General features: G+C 38.7%; 1 protein-coding gene across 1 annotated transcript in view; it reads right to left on the bottom strand.

The window, feature by feature from the left end:
• LOC136848893 (protein-L-histidine N-pros-methyltransferase-like) overlaps window positions 1-16,204 on the bottom strand; it is a 1,039,474-nt gene that overhangs the window by 672,849 nt on the left and 350,421 nt on the right. The window lies entirely within an intron of this gene.

Genomic DNA, 16,204 nt, shown 5'->3' with positions numbered 1-16,204 from the left:
ATATATATATATATATATATATATATATATATATATATATATATATATATATATATATATATATATATATATATATATATATATATATATATATATATATATATAAACGTGGAGAGCAACCACAAAGGTAGTGATAGATTTCTTCCTGAAAGAAGAAACCTGATAAAGATATGAAGATAGGGCAAGAAGACAGTTGAGGAATAGGAAATAAGCGATCATGCACTCCCAGAATTATCCGCCACCATACAGTAAATATGAAAAAAAATGTCGCCTGATGGGTGCTATGAGATTGCCTGAGATTATATATAAATACAAACACGCACACATATATTAAATTATATATATATAAATATATATATATATATATATATATATATATATATATATATATATATATATATATATAAATTCAGTTACCTCAAAAAATACATGTTGGACCATTAACTCAAACCATAGAACCCAAATGAAATGTAGCTGTTATCTTAAGAGAGTCATTTTTATTCAGTTTAGGTTTTACAATTGCTTCCAAAGAGAGAGAGAGAGAGAGAGAGAGAGAGAGAGAGAGAGAGAGAGAGAGAGAGAGAGTGTGTATGTGTGTGTAATCTTCATTCAGGCATTTAAGTGTTTATTACAAAGAGAAGGTGTTTTTGACATTAATAACACGGATCACAACAGGCTACTTGGCCTGCGAGTTTGGCAAACAACGCCCCGATGGTACTGATGTATTGGGTACTTCATATTTTGGGAATTTATTATAATACCAGTTCAGGGATGCTTTAGGAAAACTAATAAGAACAGATGCACCTGTAAACTTCATAATTATTGTTCACCAGTTGAATCTGAATATATAATTTACATACGAGCGGGAGAAATAGGACGAAATACTGTAGCTCTTATAAAAAGCAATATACTTTGATTTTCTTTGTAAACAGCCAATTCTCTTACTTCAGTTAATATTTCCTCTATGCATGTTTATCTATAGACAATCACATAGACGTTCGTTTGTCAAGTTCCTATTGGAACGTTACGGTGACTAATTACGTCAATTGTTACGTAAAGACAAACAACGGAAAATGAGTGTCCTCTAGATTGCAGTATCATGGAAACAATATAGAGAATAATTGTGCAAGGAAACAAAATAGAACATTTTTTTCAAGACTCAGCTCGGAGTAGTCACGACCAACGACTGGAAATAGGCCTTTCACCACGTGTTATGGCCGATAACATGATCCCCGCCCCGATGAGACTGGAAATTATGTATTCCAGGTGCAAAGTCGAAAACTCGCCGAGAGAAAAACGGAGTAAAAGGGATTGAAAAAAATTTTGAAAAAAAAAAAAAAAAAATTGTCAAGAAACGAAGAGCGTCACGGTTCAATCATGAGAGACAGCGCGAGCAATGAAAGCAGTTTCTAAATCGTGTTCAAGCAGTGTCAAAGGCACAAGGGTGTATCGAAACGGTCGAAACAAGGGTTGGAGGTCAAGGGCCAAAGGCTCTGCGAGCCGCACCGTTCCATACGCTGAGAAATGAGGAGGAGGTTAAGGCATCATCAGGGGAAGGAGGATATTTCCAGGACTTTGGAGAAAGTATTTAATGCAGGTGATTTACCACTGGGATATTATTACGTCTTCGTTTAATGCGGTGGAAAATGAACACTGCGAAGTGGAATAGACGTTTGCAGAGCATAACACGTGCGTCATTGGCTCTGTGATGGATTCAGTCATAATTAAATGGAAACATTCACAAAAAAAGGAATGACTACGTAAGTCCCATTTCATTGGACCGCGCATTAAATCCCATTTCATACATGTATATGTGTATATATATATATATGTATATTTGTGTATATATATAAATGTATATATATATTTATATATATATAAATGTATATATATATATATATATATATATATATATATATATATATACATATAAACAATTCACTTTATAAATATATTGCCCATGAGGGAGAACATTTTAATTTTATGCATTTCTGTCCGAATGAAATACATTTGAGTACCCTTAATACTTTTCTTGTCACGGACAGAACTGAGCCAGCAGAAACCACTACATTAATTCCACCGTGCTATCAAAGTCTCATAGGCTTAATAAATAACCAAACAGATAATTTACTCTTCAAATGAATAACACGGAAAGATAGACAAAATTCGTAATGAAAAAAAAAAACTTTTAATTACCATGATTTAAAAAAACGTAAATTTGAGCCCAATTTTGTGGAGAATATCCTACCTACAAATACCTTTCGAATGGTCTCACCCCACTTGTTTAAGGAATACTTCTTTAGTTGGTTTATTTTCTGACGGAATAATGAAAACGCAACTCTAGTTTTTTCTCTCTTTCTCCCTCTCAACCCCATCTGGGACACACATCAGCAGATAAATAATTAAGTAATTAATTCACTGCTTAAATCAGAAGAGATTACTGGGTTCAAGGAAACACGGCATTCGTCCGTCCCCGTTTGGTTTGAAAATCGAACATGGGGCTGTGAGCTGAGAGCGCTTACCACTGTGCCATGAGGTGAGAGAGAGAGAGAGAGAGAGAGAGAGAGAGAGAGAGAGAGAGAGAGAGAGAGAGTAGTAGCAGCCAAAGCTTTTGAACTTGAAGGAAGGCTATTCTAAGCAGCTTTAAATAACATGTGAACTGTTCTTGAAGAGTAACTCGAAACAAGTACACTTTTCCAGTATACGATCAGTCATTTGAAAGAGAGACGGGAGTACCAAAAACACGTTCTCTTTTTTTTTTTTTGCATAAACTAAATTCATTTTCCCAAAACACTGAGCTTAGAGGAAAAACAATAAAAAAAAATATAAGCAGAGCAAAGCACATACCATCATAAAGAATAAGACGCAAACTCTTGAATTCAAAATATCAGACGTTCTAGTTTAGCTGCGTGTGGGAGGGGGTGCGCGCTGCCCGTTCGGTTATCAAGTGGCATTGTCTGGAGCGTTCAGCATATTTTCTGATGCACATTGTTCAGATGAATCTTATCGAGTAGATACGCGACGCTATGTTTCATTATCTGTCCACTTCTGTTTCGGTGAATATGCTCACACTCTTCATGCCGCTCTCCAAACACTTTCTTATATATTCGTTCTTTCTTTTGCTATTTTTGTCAATGGCGTTCTGAGTCTATCTGCGCGTGAAGAGATAACTGTCGTTCCACTGGCTTTATGTGAGCGGACGTGCGCGCTCTGCGATTTTTTCCTACCCGGAAAATGCTCTTGCATTGCAACTTATCAAAATATGATTCATTGATAAAATATACTGGCGTCATAACGCTGAAGGCCAACTCCATCATTTTTATTGATGTGCTAGTTTTAAAAGTGTAAAAGTGAGCTACTCAGACACACACGGACTGCTTGTTCGATAATAATCTTAAAATCCGATGTATAACGAGGTAACATTTTAGGTGCGTGTGATGTGTGTGTGTGTATGTATGTATATATATATATGTATGTATATATATATATATATATATATATATATATATATATATATATATATATATATATATATATATATATATATATATATATATATATATATATGTAGTCATCCCCATCGCCGCTTGACCCAAAGCGCCTCTTTGAATTTCATTCTCATGTCTTTCCTGAGCTTTATTTTGAAGATGTCTCCACACATCTCCAGCCTCTCTTCTCACAGTCCTCATCCGAGAGGCCGAATCTTCTGGTGCCCACAGAGAGGCTGAGATGTACCATCATGTCCTATAGACACTCCCAGGTTTTGTGCGTAGGACACGTACAAATCATCTCCATTCCCGCTTCATCACTATTTCATTCACACTATGGTACTCCCGTAATTCCCCTTCTGGTATCATTTCTAAGTTTGAAAGGTATGCCTGCATGAAGGGAAGTTTTTGAAGGCACTGGTGAGAGGAATAATTATTCCATTTCATGAAATGTTCATGAAATACTATTAGATGGAGAAAGGACTAATGAAGTTGAAACTCAAATGTTCGTAAACTGTTGAGTTCCACAAATTTAGTGAAAGAATAAAAAATTGCCTTTGACCGAAAGATGGTACACAATTTTAGTGCGAACTCTGTTGTTATATGGTCATGAATCATGTTATGACAGTAAAATTTCTAAAAGATATTTCCAATTTGGGAAATGAAGCCTTAAACAGAATAGCAGGAATCAGGGGCAGCCATTCTTATCATATTATCACCACTATACCCACCAATTCACTTGCTAAACCCATCAACTCCTCTTGTTCCTTTTTAACCTCGTAGCTACAAGCCCCAACCCCACAACAGACGCTTCCAAAGGCATTGTCAAACTTACACCTTGCATCATTTACCTTGTACATATGTATGTATGTATACATGTATATATATAGATACATATGTGTTTACGTATGTATGTATATATATACAGTATATTTTATATCTTGATATATATTTTATATCTTGATATATATATATATATATATATATATATATATATATATATATATATATATATTTTATCACGTCACTGGAACAAACATTAACCTACAAATGTCGTTTAATATCCAATTCGTGCTACCTCGGAAATAATACCGGAGAGGAATTATAATTGATAAGTGGTTCGTTAATGTTTGTAAGCATATACATGTATGTATGTATTTTATATATACATATATATAATGGTATTATGTATATATATATATATATATACATATATATAATGGTATGTATGTATATATATATATATATGTATGTGTGTACGTATGTGCATAAGTTTAAGCGACTCCGAGTGGGTAAGAACGTAGCCAGTCAACCAGTTTTTTATTCCATTATGAGAGGAACATTAGTCCTGCACATTGTTATTAATCCTTTATTAATAAGGCATTAATAATATATGTTAAGAGCCTCAACCCCTTAATGATGTACGAAAGGATAACACAAAAGTCACATATTAAAAAGAAACAAAAACAAAAAAAATCACCCAAATCAATCACGGATCGACAGAAGTGAAACGAGGACCGACCTTCGAGATTATTCTGGCTTCTTCAAAGACCTCCCGAAATACTATATTCATGTGGAGAAAAACGCCGCCTTGTACTCCATGGATTGATCTCACCATAAGAGATAAAAACGGGGGAGAGAGAGAGAGAGAGATCCTTTTTTTTTTTCTTTGAAAAATGTCTCAACATGAAAACCGCCAGTGACAACGGCATTCGGGTGTTAGACTTCGAAAATGTGTGCGAGAGAGAGAGAGAGAGAGAGAGAGAGAGAGAGAGAGAGAGAGAGAGCAAAATGGGAGGGGAGGTCTGGAATCATTATTATTATTATCATTCCCGTTCCTCCTTGAAATGTTGGGAGTTTTCCTTCCAGGCGCCCGCGTCTTCATTCCAGCGGAAACTTCACGCCCTTGTGGCCAACCTCTGAGATGTGCCTCCGATGATGGGCAGCTGGGGAGAAAGGAGACAAGGAGTGGAGGGTAGCAGAAGGATGGGGGGTGGGGGAGAAGGGAGGGGACGCAAAAGGAAGTCTTCCTTTGGTAATAGGAAGATGATGGGGAGTGGGAGTTGGATGGGGGAGCAAAGAAGACGCTAGTAAAAGGGAAGGAAAGGAGAAAACAGAGTGATAACAAGAGAATACAAGTATACATAAATTGTGTGACAGGTGACGGGAAACAAACTTACACAAAGCTATGCACAGGAATCGGTCATTATAAAAATGAAATATAAATTAAGAATTCTAGTTGTGATGAATACAGAACATCACTGATGCTGACAACTGCTGTACCACAATAATATATGAAAGAGAAGAAATACACATAAACAGACACAAATAAAAGAATCATAATAACAGTGACTCCAATAATAATCCAACAACTTATTCGAAAAAAAAAAATATTAAAATGATACCATACGCAGATGAAAATATATACAAGCGCGAAGACACGGGTAATACGCGGTCTAGGTAAATCAAGCGAGAAAAACAGAATAGGAAACGAAAGGAAAGTTCTGAGGTACTATCAGAAAAATCTAATGGACACACTCATCTCATATATATATATATATATATATATATATATATATATATATATATATATATATATATATATATGTGTGTGTGATGTGTGTGTGTGTGTGTATATATATATATATATATAATATAGCATGGCAATAACAAAGTTATATAAAAATATATAAACAGAGGATTTGGCTATGAAGAAACAAAAACAGCGGTGTGCAAGATCTTTCCCCTTTACCTAAAGGATTTCATGCAAACTGAGTTCCTCATGGCCATATCCTCTTTATATATATATATATATATATATATATATATATATATATATATATATATATATATATATATATATTACAATTGTTTCCAAATACACATGACAGATCTAGTAATGGGCATTGCTGACACATTTCCTATAGGCGAGCGCTTGTGCGCACTGCGTGGTTTGGTTATTAAGGAATAATCATTCTCCAGTTGTTAGATAAGTTTAACAGAAAGGCGCAACGTTCAGAAAACAAAAGAATTGCTGCGCTTGACTGTGCACTGATTTGAAAAATACGTTATACATCTTAGTTTCGCTTCGTTATTCTTCTAAGCAAAAATCGGTAAAAGCGACATGCTTTCCGTGAGACGTGGCCTAATTTTGGGTAACTTACAACCGTAAGTAGTGAATGGTCTCCCTCTATAATGGAGACGGATGATACTAACACCTTGTTATATAGAGGACTGGGCTGATTATATCAACTGGAATGACGTCACGGGTCTGCCTCGACTTCTACACGATCTAAGATGATGGTGGTGATGATGGTGATGGTGATGAAGTAGAGGTCAGAGGAAAATTAGAAAGAAACGCTCTGGGATCAGGTTAAAAAAACCCGAGAGAAAGATCAAAGAAAATGGAAATCGTAAAAACTATAAAAGAACAATGTAATGAAAACAGACTCAAGCATGGATAGGAATATGCAAGATCTGTTGTATTGGCGGTTGCTGGGTATACAGGAGAGAGAGAGAGAGAGAGAGAGAGAGAGAGAGAGAGAGAGAGAGAGAGAGAGAGAGAGAGAGAGAGACGCTAAACTGTACTAGTTTTTAATCGAAAAAACGTGAAGGAAAAAACGTGTTTAGTTAAACAGTAAAATAGATAAATGGTCGATAATCTGTCAGAAAAAATCTCAAGTACCTCCTCATAAATTCCTGATAAATTAAGCCATACACTTCATACATCTTCCAAAACACGGTTTTACTAAAAAGATAAAAAGCAATACTTCGTAGGTAGCACTGTCCTAAAATGGATGTTTTTTTTTCAAATAAACGAAATTGAAATCTAAACAAAGACTAATAAAAAAAAAAAAACAGTAATGTAGTAGGTTCTACTCGCATCGAATATTCCGCTTAATGTTGTATTTCTTGATCTGACTGGCATTTAAGAGGTATAAAACCAGGAATATGTAATGCAGAGGAGTATTTTTTTTTTTTTGGGGGGGGGGACTTTTTCATACTGACCAAATATCAAATTCCTATTTATGTGCCATTGTTAACTGGCCCTCGGAGTCCAACGCCGTGACAAAAAAGCCGAGAACATAAGTGAAAACAATGTGAACAACAGCATCGAACACACAGGATCTGGAAATGTGGAAGACACTGGAATGCAGAAGAGGCCACTGGAGATACCGCAATTCGGCCCTGGAAGACATACCAAGAGAATCACGACCAATACGAACGGGTACTCCTGCAAACTCCCTCCCTCCCTCCGCCTTTCCTTCTCTTCATATTCTACTTCTCCTCTTCATCTTCTACTACTTCTCTTCCCCACCCACCCCAACCCTCTCCCCTCCCTCATCCCAACAAGAATTCCCCTCAACACCTCGCACTGCTAGAAAGTTGATCGGCAGGCATTCGCCCCTACATAAATTGGTACACAATATTTCATTGCCCCTGGTGGAAATGCGATGATATCTGAAGATCTCGTGGAAATATGACGAGATCTGAATATCTCAACTGTAAATCCGTTACGGAAAGCTAATCTGGACTGACCTCGGATGCAGGTTCCCACAAATCAGAGATATCATCCATCTCCCGGCTCGGTCTATAACTCAATGGGTAATTTACACGGGCGTTACTCGGAGACCCCTGCTGATAATGAGAGACGATGTAATTGTAACCGGTGGTAATATAATTGCATCTGCTGGTTACAGAGCGTACAGTACAATAATTATTGCACATCCTCATGCGTAACGAAACTGCTATGCCTTGATGTGAGGCATACTTGTTGTACCATTCCCTGTGCTCTAGTTTAACAGCTGATTATAAAACTAATCTATTTCAATTGTTCTTCTTTTGATAAGAAGACTTCAAATTGTGTGGGAATAGGGAATTTGAAGTATGATCATTTTTAACCCTACTTCTTAAACAACACTCCCTCTTCAGCTATATGCCTTACGACAGCAACAACAAAAAACTAAGTTCCACTGGTATACAGTTGATTGCTCTTCAGAGTAATGGCTCATGATAAAACTATGGGAAAACCCGCCAAAATGAAGCGGGTTGTTTCAACAAGGACATTATCCTTACCCGAAGGTAACTTCTAGTGCCAAAGTAGAAGAGAGAAAAAAAAAAGGAGAAGTCCGGTACTGAATCTTCCGACGAAAAGAGCTTTGGATCCCTTCTCAGCCGACGTCAAAGGACAAGGAAAGCGTTCTGAATCCCTGCATTCTGTAACCAGGAAGCCGTCTTATAATTCCCCCAAGGAAAAAAAGGAACGCGGGCGTTCCTGCCGGGAGTCCAGCATGAGGAGGTAAGGGCCTTTTTATCTTCACAAAGACGTGGAAACTGTTTCTTTACTCAATGTTGAGGAGAGGTTCAAGACAAACTGAAAAGCGAGGAAGAGAAAGGACCACGACCGGGTAATCTACAGTAGCATTGCCTCGCCGTCGTCTTACGAAGAGCACCGTCGCTTCTCCCTAGAGGTTTGTTCCAGTAAGGGGCAGCGAGATATACGGCACCGTGTCTAAGGCTTAGTGGTCTTAAACGTATGCAATGGCTTTGCTTTAACGTTATCTCGCGGAAGGTTAAATTTAATCTTAGATCGTTCTTAGAAGGTAGTGAGGTTTAGACTCTGCTCTACTTTGCCAAGCATAATAGGGGTCAATTTCGTCATTTTGCATGAAGGCCAACATGACTTCCTTGTAAATAATTACATGACTTTACTTTAGCGACATCTTGTGGGCAAAGTGGTTTGGTTCAGCACTATCTCATCAGGGGGGGTAACATGGCTCGTCTTAGCACCACAGTATGTGGGGTTTAATTTGAATCTGCCCGAGTGCTGTCTGATGAAGAGGTATGGGACTTCATATGTCATTAAATGTGTGCCGTCTTATAAATCCAAATAAGCTCTGCCATTCACTATATGTAAGGGATAACGTGATTTATCCCAAGAGATTATAAAATGTCTAATAAAGTGTAACGTGGCTTTCCCTCGTACTATACAATCAAAAGGCACGTTAATTTTGTACAGTGCTTATTCTTATTTTGAAGTCAGTGAAGTACTATTCCTCTAGGAGGAATGGTAACCCAGCCACAGAATCAATCTTGTTCCGGACATCTTACACGGGAAAGCAAGTCTTGTCAACTTAAAATTCACATAATCTTGAGATATTTGCATACTGGCCTACAATATCCATTAAGTCAATGACCACTGCCCGGAAGAATGGAATTATAAGTTTATAAGTTTATAAAGGTATGATATATAAACATGTTAATTGATATGCATGTATATATTATGTATATATATATATATATATATATATATATATATATATATATATATATATATATATATATATATATGTAAAATGTATGTTTATGGATGTATTTGTATGCCCATATACACGCAAACAATTTATAGATGTATTTGTGAAAATTAATACAAATAAATAAATTAATACAAAAAATAAACAAAAAGTAAGGAGAGAGAGAGAGAGAGAGAGAGAGAGAGAGAGAGAGAGAGAGAGAGAGAGAGAGAGTATTGTTAAGGAAAGAGAATGCCTAAATAGAAGTGGAGAAAAATTCCTCGAGACTTCCTCTCAGTGAACCGTCTGATTGTTTATATAATGAAGTAGGGAAGCTTTTTCCCAGAAAGTGTGGTGTGAGTAGAAGTAATTATAATCCAGTTGGGGGGGGAAGGGGGACAGGGGGTCTGCCGGGACAAGGGGAGTATCTGGAGGGCAGCAGGTTGAAGGATACTCGTGACTAGTCTTATTCATAACATATCCTTGTATTGTTTCGCTCGAGTACCAACTCTGAGAGCGCCCGAGATGCCATTTGTAAAAGGTCGGACACACTACTACTTACTGGGTCAGCGAGATCTAAGGGGGGGTCATAATTCTTAAAGTTCAAGTACAATTAGCGTGCGGAGCATTAAGAGTTCACTAATGTATATCATAAATGAAAATTTCGTAAAATGGTCATCCTACTATTTTATACAGTACAATGAATTCGCAGTGAGTAGACTTGAGAGACTACAAGGAGTATTCAAAGATATTTACGTTGAAATTGCTTTTTGGCACTGAACTATTTCAGCATCATTAGATATCAGAGACAAAGGGCATTAGGAGAAAGTAGAATTAAATGGGAGTTGCTTATGTTTCTCGCTAACAGATGACGAATGTTAAGATTGGTGTTGACAAGTTACCTTTACGTATAGATTATGAATTTTGTCGGCAATAAAGCTTTACTCCTTTCCTTCACAGAAATAAAACGCATTAAAAACAGAATTTAGTAAAGATCTATAATAATAAGATCCGAGTTGATCTTGTATGTCCTCCCCTGGGTAACAGTAGGGAAGACATGACACAGCCACCCACCCCCTGCAAACCGGTTTGTCCGCCCCGGGTGGGGCGGGGTACGTAGGGGATCTGGAGGGTAGGGAAGACAGCAGCAAGCTCGTTTACAACAATCATACTAATGAAGACAAAATGCCACAGTTATTTCGATGTGAAATTACATAAATTTACTTATACGCCAATAAAAGTGGAAAATAGGGCATTCAGAACTGGACCCTGTCTCAAAGTAACGAAAGGGCTACCAATTACCTCAGTGTATAAGTCAGACCTTAAAAACTTACAAATTACCAAAGTGATAATAATCCATATAAAAAAAAGCAATTTTAATAATCCATATATAAAAAAAAGCAAATCTACTTCTTAATTCTTCAGTCCCCAAAGACTGATTTATGATTTCTGAAATTTTGGCTGTCGAACAGAACACTGGGGAGCTCACCTCCTTTCAGTACTTAAGACAGTGACAGTGGAAGGAAGGGTTGGAGTGGCTAGCTAGATGCTAGATGAAGAGATCCGGAAAAGAAAGACAATATGAAGTACCAGGAGGAACCCAAGTTGCCCTGGGAAGTAATAGTTGAAGACAGCAAGTACCAGGAGGAACCCAAGTTGCCCTGGGAAGTAATAGTTGAAGACAGCAAGTACCAGGAGGAACCCAAGTTGCCCTGGGAAGTAATAGTTGAAGACAGCAAGTACCAGGAGGAACCCAAGTTGCCCTGGGAAGTAATAGTTGAAGACAGCAAGTACCAGGAGGAACCCAAGTTGCCCTGGGAAGTAATAGTTGAAGACAGCAAGGTTGAAGAAAGGCAGAGGGAATGAGGTGTACTGGCGGCATTATCCCCCCTACAGGGCCGTCTCGAAAAAGATGGGCTGGCTAAATAAAAAAAATAAAAAGGACGCATTTAAAGAAAACCCACAGAAAAATACACCTCGGTGTTTAATGTGAAAGGACGAAACGGTGCGATGCGAAAACCCCACCAACCCCGACGACGCAAAAACGAACCCAAAATCTCCATCACTTCGACTTAGGACAGACGCCCAAATCACACCAGTGATTAGGCTTGAGCTACTGGGGCTTAAAACTCGGAACCCGGCCACGGTTAATAGCCGCCGAGTAATGGGTTTAATGAAGGATATACTAGGAAAATCGAAGTAAAAATTGAAAATACAAGAGAAACATATGAAATCAAGATAAATATTCTTAAAATAAATAGCGTATTAACAGCACAGTGAGAGAGAGAGAGAGAGAGAGAGAGAGAGAGAGAGAGAGAGAGAGAGAGAGAGAATGTTAAAGCCTTCAGACGGTCGAGTCAGAGGACTGGAGAAGAATCCTTCCACAAGAAAGAGAGAGCGGAGGAAGATGGAAATTAAGCATCATTGTTCTCCTGGCAAGCAAAAGATGTGAACGAGTCTCTTTGTGAAGGCTGGAAGATAATGCCCCAACACCACTGGTTTTAAAATCAAGAATTAAAGCTTCCCCACCCCCATCCACCCAGACACCTATCCTGCAACCTTCTCCAGGCACGCCCCTCCCCCTTCGCAACACATTCCCTTCCTGATAACCAGTATCCCCTGCCTACCCCCCAAAAAAAAAAAAAACTTCATCCCCCGACTACATCAGACATTTGGGGAGTTTGATATAAGTCCATTGATATCAAAGGATTCCCATAAAACCAGAATTCTTCCAGTGCTTCGTTTCTGAGATTTTCATACAGAATAAACTTACCGTTTCAGTCACTGTCAATCATCTGATATAATAATAGGATTTATTACGTTCGTCGCTCACATCGGTGACTTATAACAAAACCATACATTAAGTCAATTCATCCATGCCATATTCTGTTCTCGTCTTTGACAACTTCACACCTGGCGATAAAATAACCCTTTGTGACGTCAGAATTGGAGGGAGAAAGCGACCTTCACCTCCAAGACATCTAGCCGATCATAATTGAGTGAAGGACTTTTCGAGTTTGTCATGCATAAGGGAGAATGACTTTCAGTGCCTTTGCCGAGTCAAGTTGAAAATTAGCTGAAAAGAGAGAGAGAGAGAGAGAGAGAGAGAGAGAGAGAGAGAGAGAGAGAGAGAGAGAGAGAGAGAGAGATACAATTCTGTTATCAAACATTCCACATTTTTCTCTACTCACTACAATCACTTATTATTAGCATTTTCTTTGTTACATTTTTATGACGCTATCTTCATCATTGTTGTTGCAATCCTAATATGATGCCTCACCTCAAAAGTCTGTATGTCCCAAATGAACTCCGATTTAACATAACCAAACATTATTATTATTATTATTCCATTTTGCTTCTAGTTCCTTCCTCGTACAGCAACTCTTACATCACCCACCTTCCACTTACCCATCTCATCTATTACTTACGCCAAACTCTCAACACTAATAAGAAATTCATTCTCTTTAAACCTGATCACCTTACCTAAGGCTGCTGAGCGAGAAACGGTCAGAAAGTGCTAATTGAAAATCTTTCATTGGATTTCCACATTCCATACTTGCACAAACGCAAAAACACAGATTTGAACTTAATAAACAACGTATATACCCACAAGCCGTGCGAGTTAAAATAACACAATATCAGGATATAAGTACAAGAACACTTACCTTATTTTCGCTTATGCAGACATCTACAACAACTTAATTCAGAAAAGACTATTATCACAGAATGAAGTAGGATTTGGAGATGGGTCACCTATGAACCTGCAGTATATGGAAGAAGTTAAGTATACCTCAGTTTAACCAGACCACCGAGCTGATTAACAGCTCTCTTAGGGCTGGCCCGAAGGATTAGACTTATTTTACGTGGCTAAGAACAAATTGGTTACCTAGCAACAGGACCTACGGCTTATTTTCTGCAAACGAGCTTTGTCATTCTCCTCACGCCACGTTTTAGTTTCCTGTACGAGTAAAACTATTGTGACGGCTTTGTCTGCCCGCCCTCAGATCTTTATAAACTACTGAGGCTAGCGGGCTGCAAATTGGTTTATGTTGATCATCCATCCTCCAGTTATCAAACATATCAATTTGCAACCCTCTAGCCTCAGTAGTTTTGATTTTATTTAAGGTTAAGGTTAGCCGTGGACTGTGCGTCTGGCAGTACTTTCCGGAGGCGTGTGACGCATCTTCACTCAACTCTGGGGAGTAACTGAGCGTTGCGAGGTCGTGGCTGATGGTTTATACAGCATTATACTGTGTGCAGAAAACTCGATTGCGCCGAGGAAACTACACGTGATGATCCCTCTCTTCAGCTCTTTGTGGACGATGGAAATGTTGCTTATGTTGTAATTAACTTAATGTGTCGCCAATAGCCGTATATTTTCAATTTTTAAACGCTCATGAAAATTGTAAATGGTATCTCGTGAGGTACATCTGGAGTGGATGCAGAGGAGGGAGGGAGGGTGGGCGTGAGAATTCCGACAGTGAAAACGGGCCAAGCCTCACCTTTCCTACAATGCCGTGATCTCTCTTAACCAGACCTTGCTTCCTAACCTGACTTAGGGCGTCGTGCCCTAACATGGCCGGAGGGGCGAAGCCCCCCTAGACCCCTCACCCCACAAGCAACACTGAATATCGGCAGGGCTAAATTTCCGTTCGGACACGTAGTCTGGCAATGGCTACGACTGAACTAAAACAACCTTAACCTAGCCTTTCGTAGAGCGTAATGCCTGACCTAACCAGAACTTACCTTCCTAACCTGACCTGAGGCGCCGTGGCCTGACCTGGCCGGGGACGGGGGGGGGGGGCGCGGTTTCGCCTTCCCTGGACCCCTCAAGTAACACTTGACATCGAGCACACAGACTGGCCTAGGCTACCCCTTTGTGGTAGTAGGGTCAAATTACTAACACCTATCTAGCATTAATTTTGATATTGACTTGTGCCATGCTTTTAAAGGTTTCTTTCTATAGTGATTTCACTATCATTAGTTCGCCACGTGTTCTCAGTGCTGGTCACTGTCATTTATCAAATCTCCGTTATTCGGATGGACTGCGCTCCACTATTATATATGTGTGACACTGATCTGTCCTCATATCAGTTATCCTTGACCTGTTCACAAAAACATCGGAGTCGCAACATTCTGACGTCGTAAAGGTAACTAATTAGTTCCTGATTATTTCTATTGGTCTTACAGCCAAGGGGTCTTGCGTACACACTAGCTCAAAAGTCATACCAGCATAATTTTGAAGAGTGATCCACTGGGCGAAATTAAATGTCAACTTCCAAGTAAGTAACTGTTTACTTCTGGGAACATGTGCTGGTGGTTTGCATGCTGTTACGAATCACCTGACAGGCACTAAAAATAAACATGGTCATATGCTAACACTTTATTTCTAAGTTTCACTACTAAGCGTGGATATCGAATTATTGAGCATGGAAATATGTAAAATGGGAATTAATTTCATCAGAGGGAAAGACCAACTAATTCACTCGTCGATCAAAAAGAGAGACAGTGAAAGCTAGGAAAGTTACAAAAACTCTCTACTCCGTTCAGCGTTCAGCATATTATATATATATATATATATATGTATATATATATATATATATATACATAATATATATATATGTGTGTGTGTGTGTGTGTATGTGTGTGTGTGTGTGTGTGTGTGTGTGTGTGTGTGTGTGTGTGTGTGTAGTAAACACGGGAAGCAATAATAAAGTGGAGAAAAGGGGACGAAACATTATTTTAAATCGAAGCACGTGTTAGGGCGAGATATATGTACAATACCAATAATGTCTGAAACGATCATTATTTCGTTTTATCTGAAACAACGAAATAATCAAAATATGACTGCGACTAGGATATATTTCGATGTCTAACCTGCTGCATATATCCACGAGTTAATGACGGCGAAGCATCGACTGAAATCTCTCACAATATTCGGGACAAAGTGCACAGATTGCCTTAAGAAACGAAGGTTAATCGCGCAACAATGAAAACATTCGTTAGAATAATGTTCAAATCCACTGTTTGTTTGCACGTGTGTGTGTGTGTGTGTGTGTGTGTGTGTGTGTGTGAGAGAGAGAGAGAGAGAGAGAGAGACTCACACAAGACGGAAAGCAAAGGCAGAGTCGAACAAAGCATCTGACTACGCCTTTCAGATGATAAACGCCATGACAGAACAAGGGTGGTTGAAAAACAAAACACTGTCGGACCCCCGATCCATCGCCTTTAATCCTATTGAAACGTCTGGAAAGAGAATCCGACCCAACTAACGAGCCTCCTCCTCCCCTCCCCCACCCCCTCCCCCTTCCCCGCCCCCCCCCTCCTCCCCTTCACTTTCAAGAGGTGCCTTACCATTCATTAAGGTCACTTTAGACTCAAGTCTGTGATTAAAGATTTTTTTCTGTCTGATTATTGTGGCAT

Source organism: Macrobrachium rosenbergii, chromosome 20 (genome assembly GCF_040412425.1).
Source record: "Macrobrachium rosenbergii isolate ZJJX-2024 chromosome 20, ASM4041242v1, whole genome shotgun sequence".
Classification (NCBI taxonomy): domain Eukaryota; kingdom Metazoa; phylum Arthropoda; class Malacostraca; order Decapoda; family Palaemonidae; genus Macrobrachium; species Macrobrachium rosenbergii.
The sequence above is the reverse complement of the archived record's forward strand: the minus strand, read 5'-3'. Positions and strand labels throughout refer to the sequence as shown.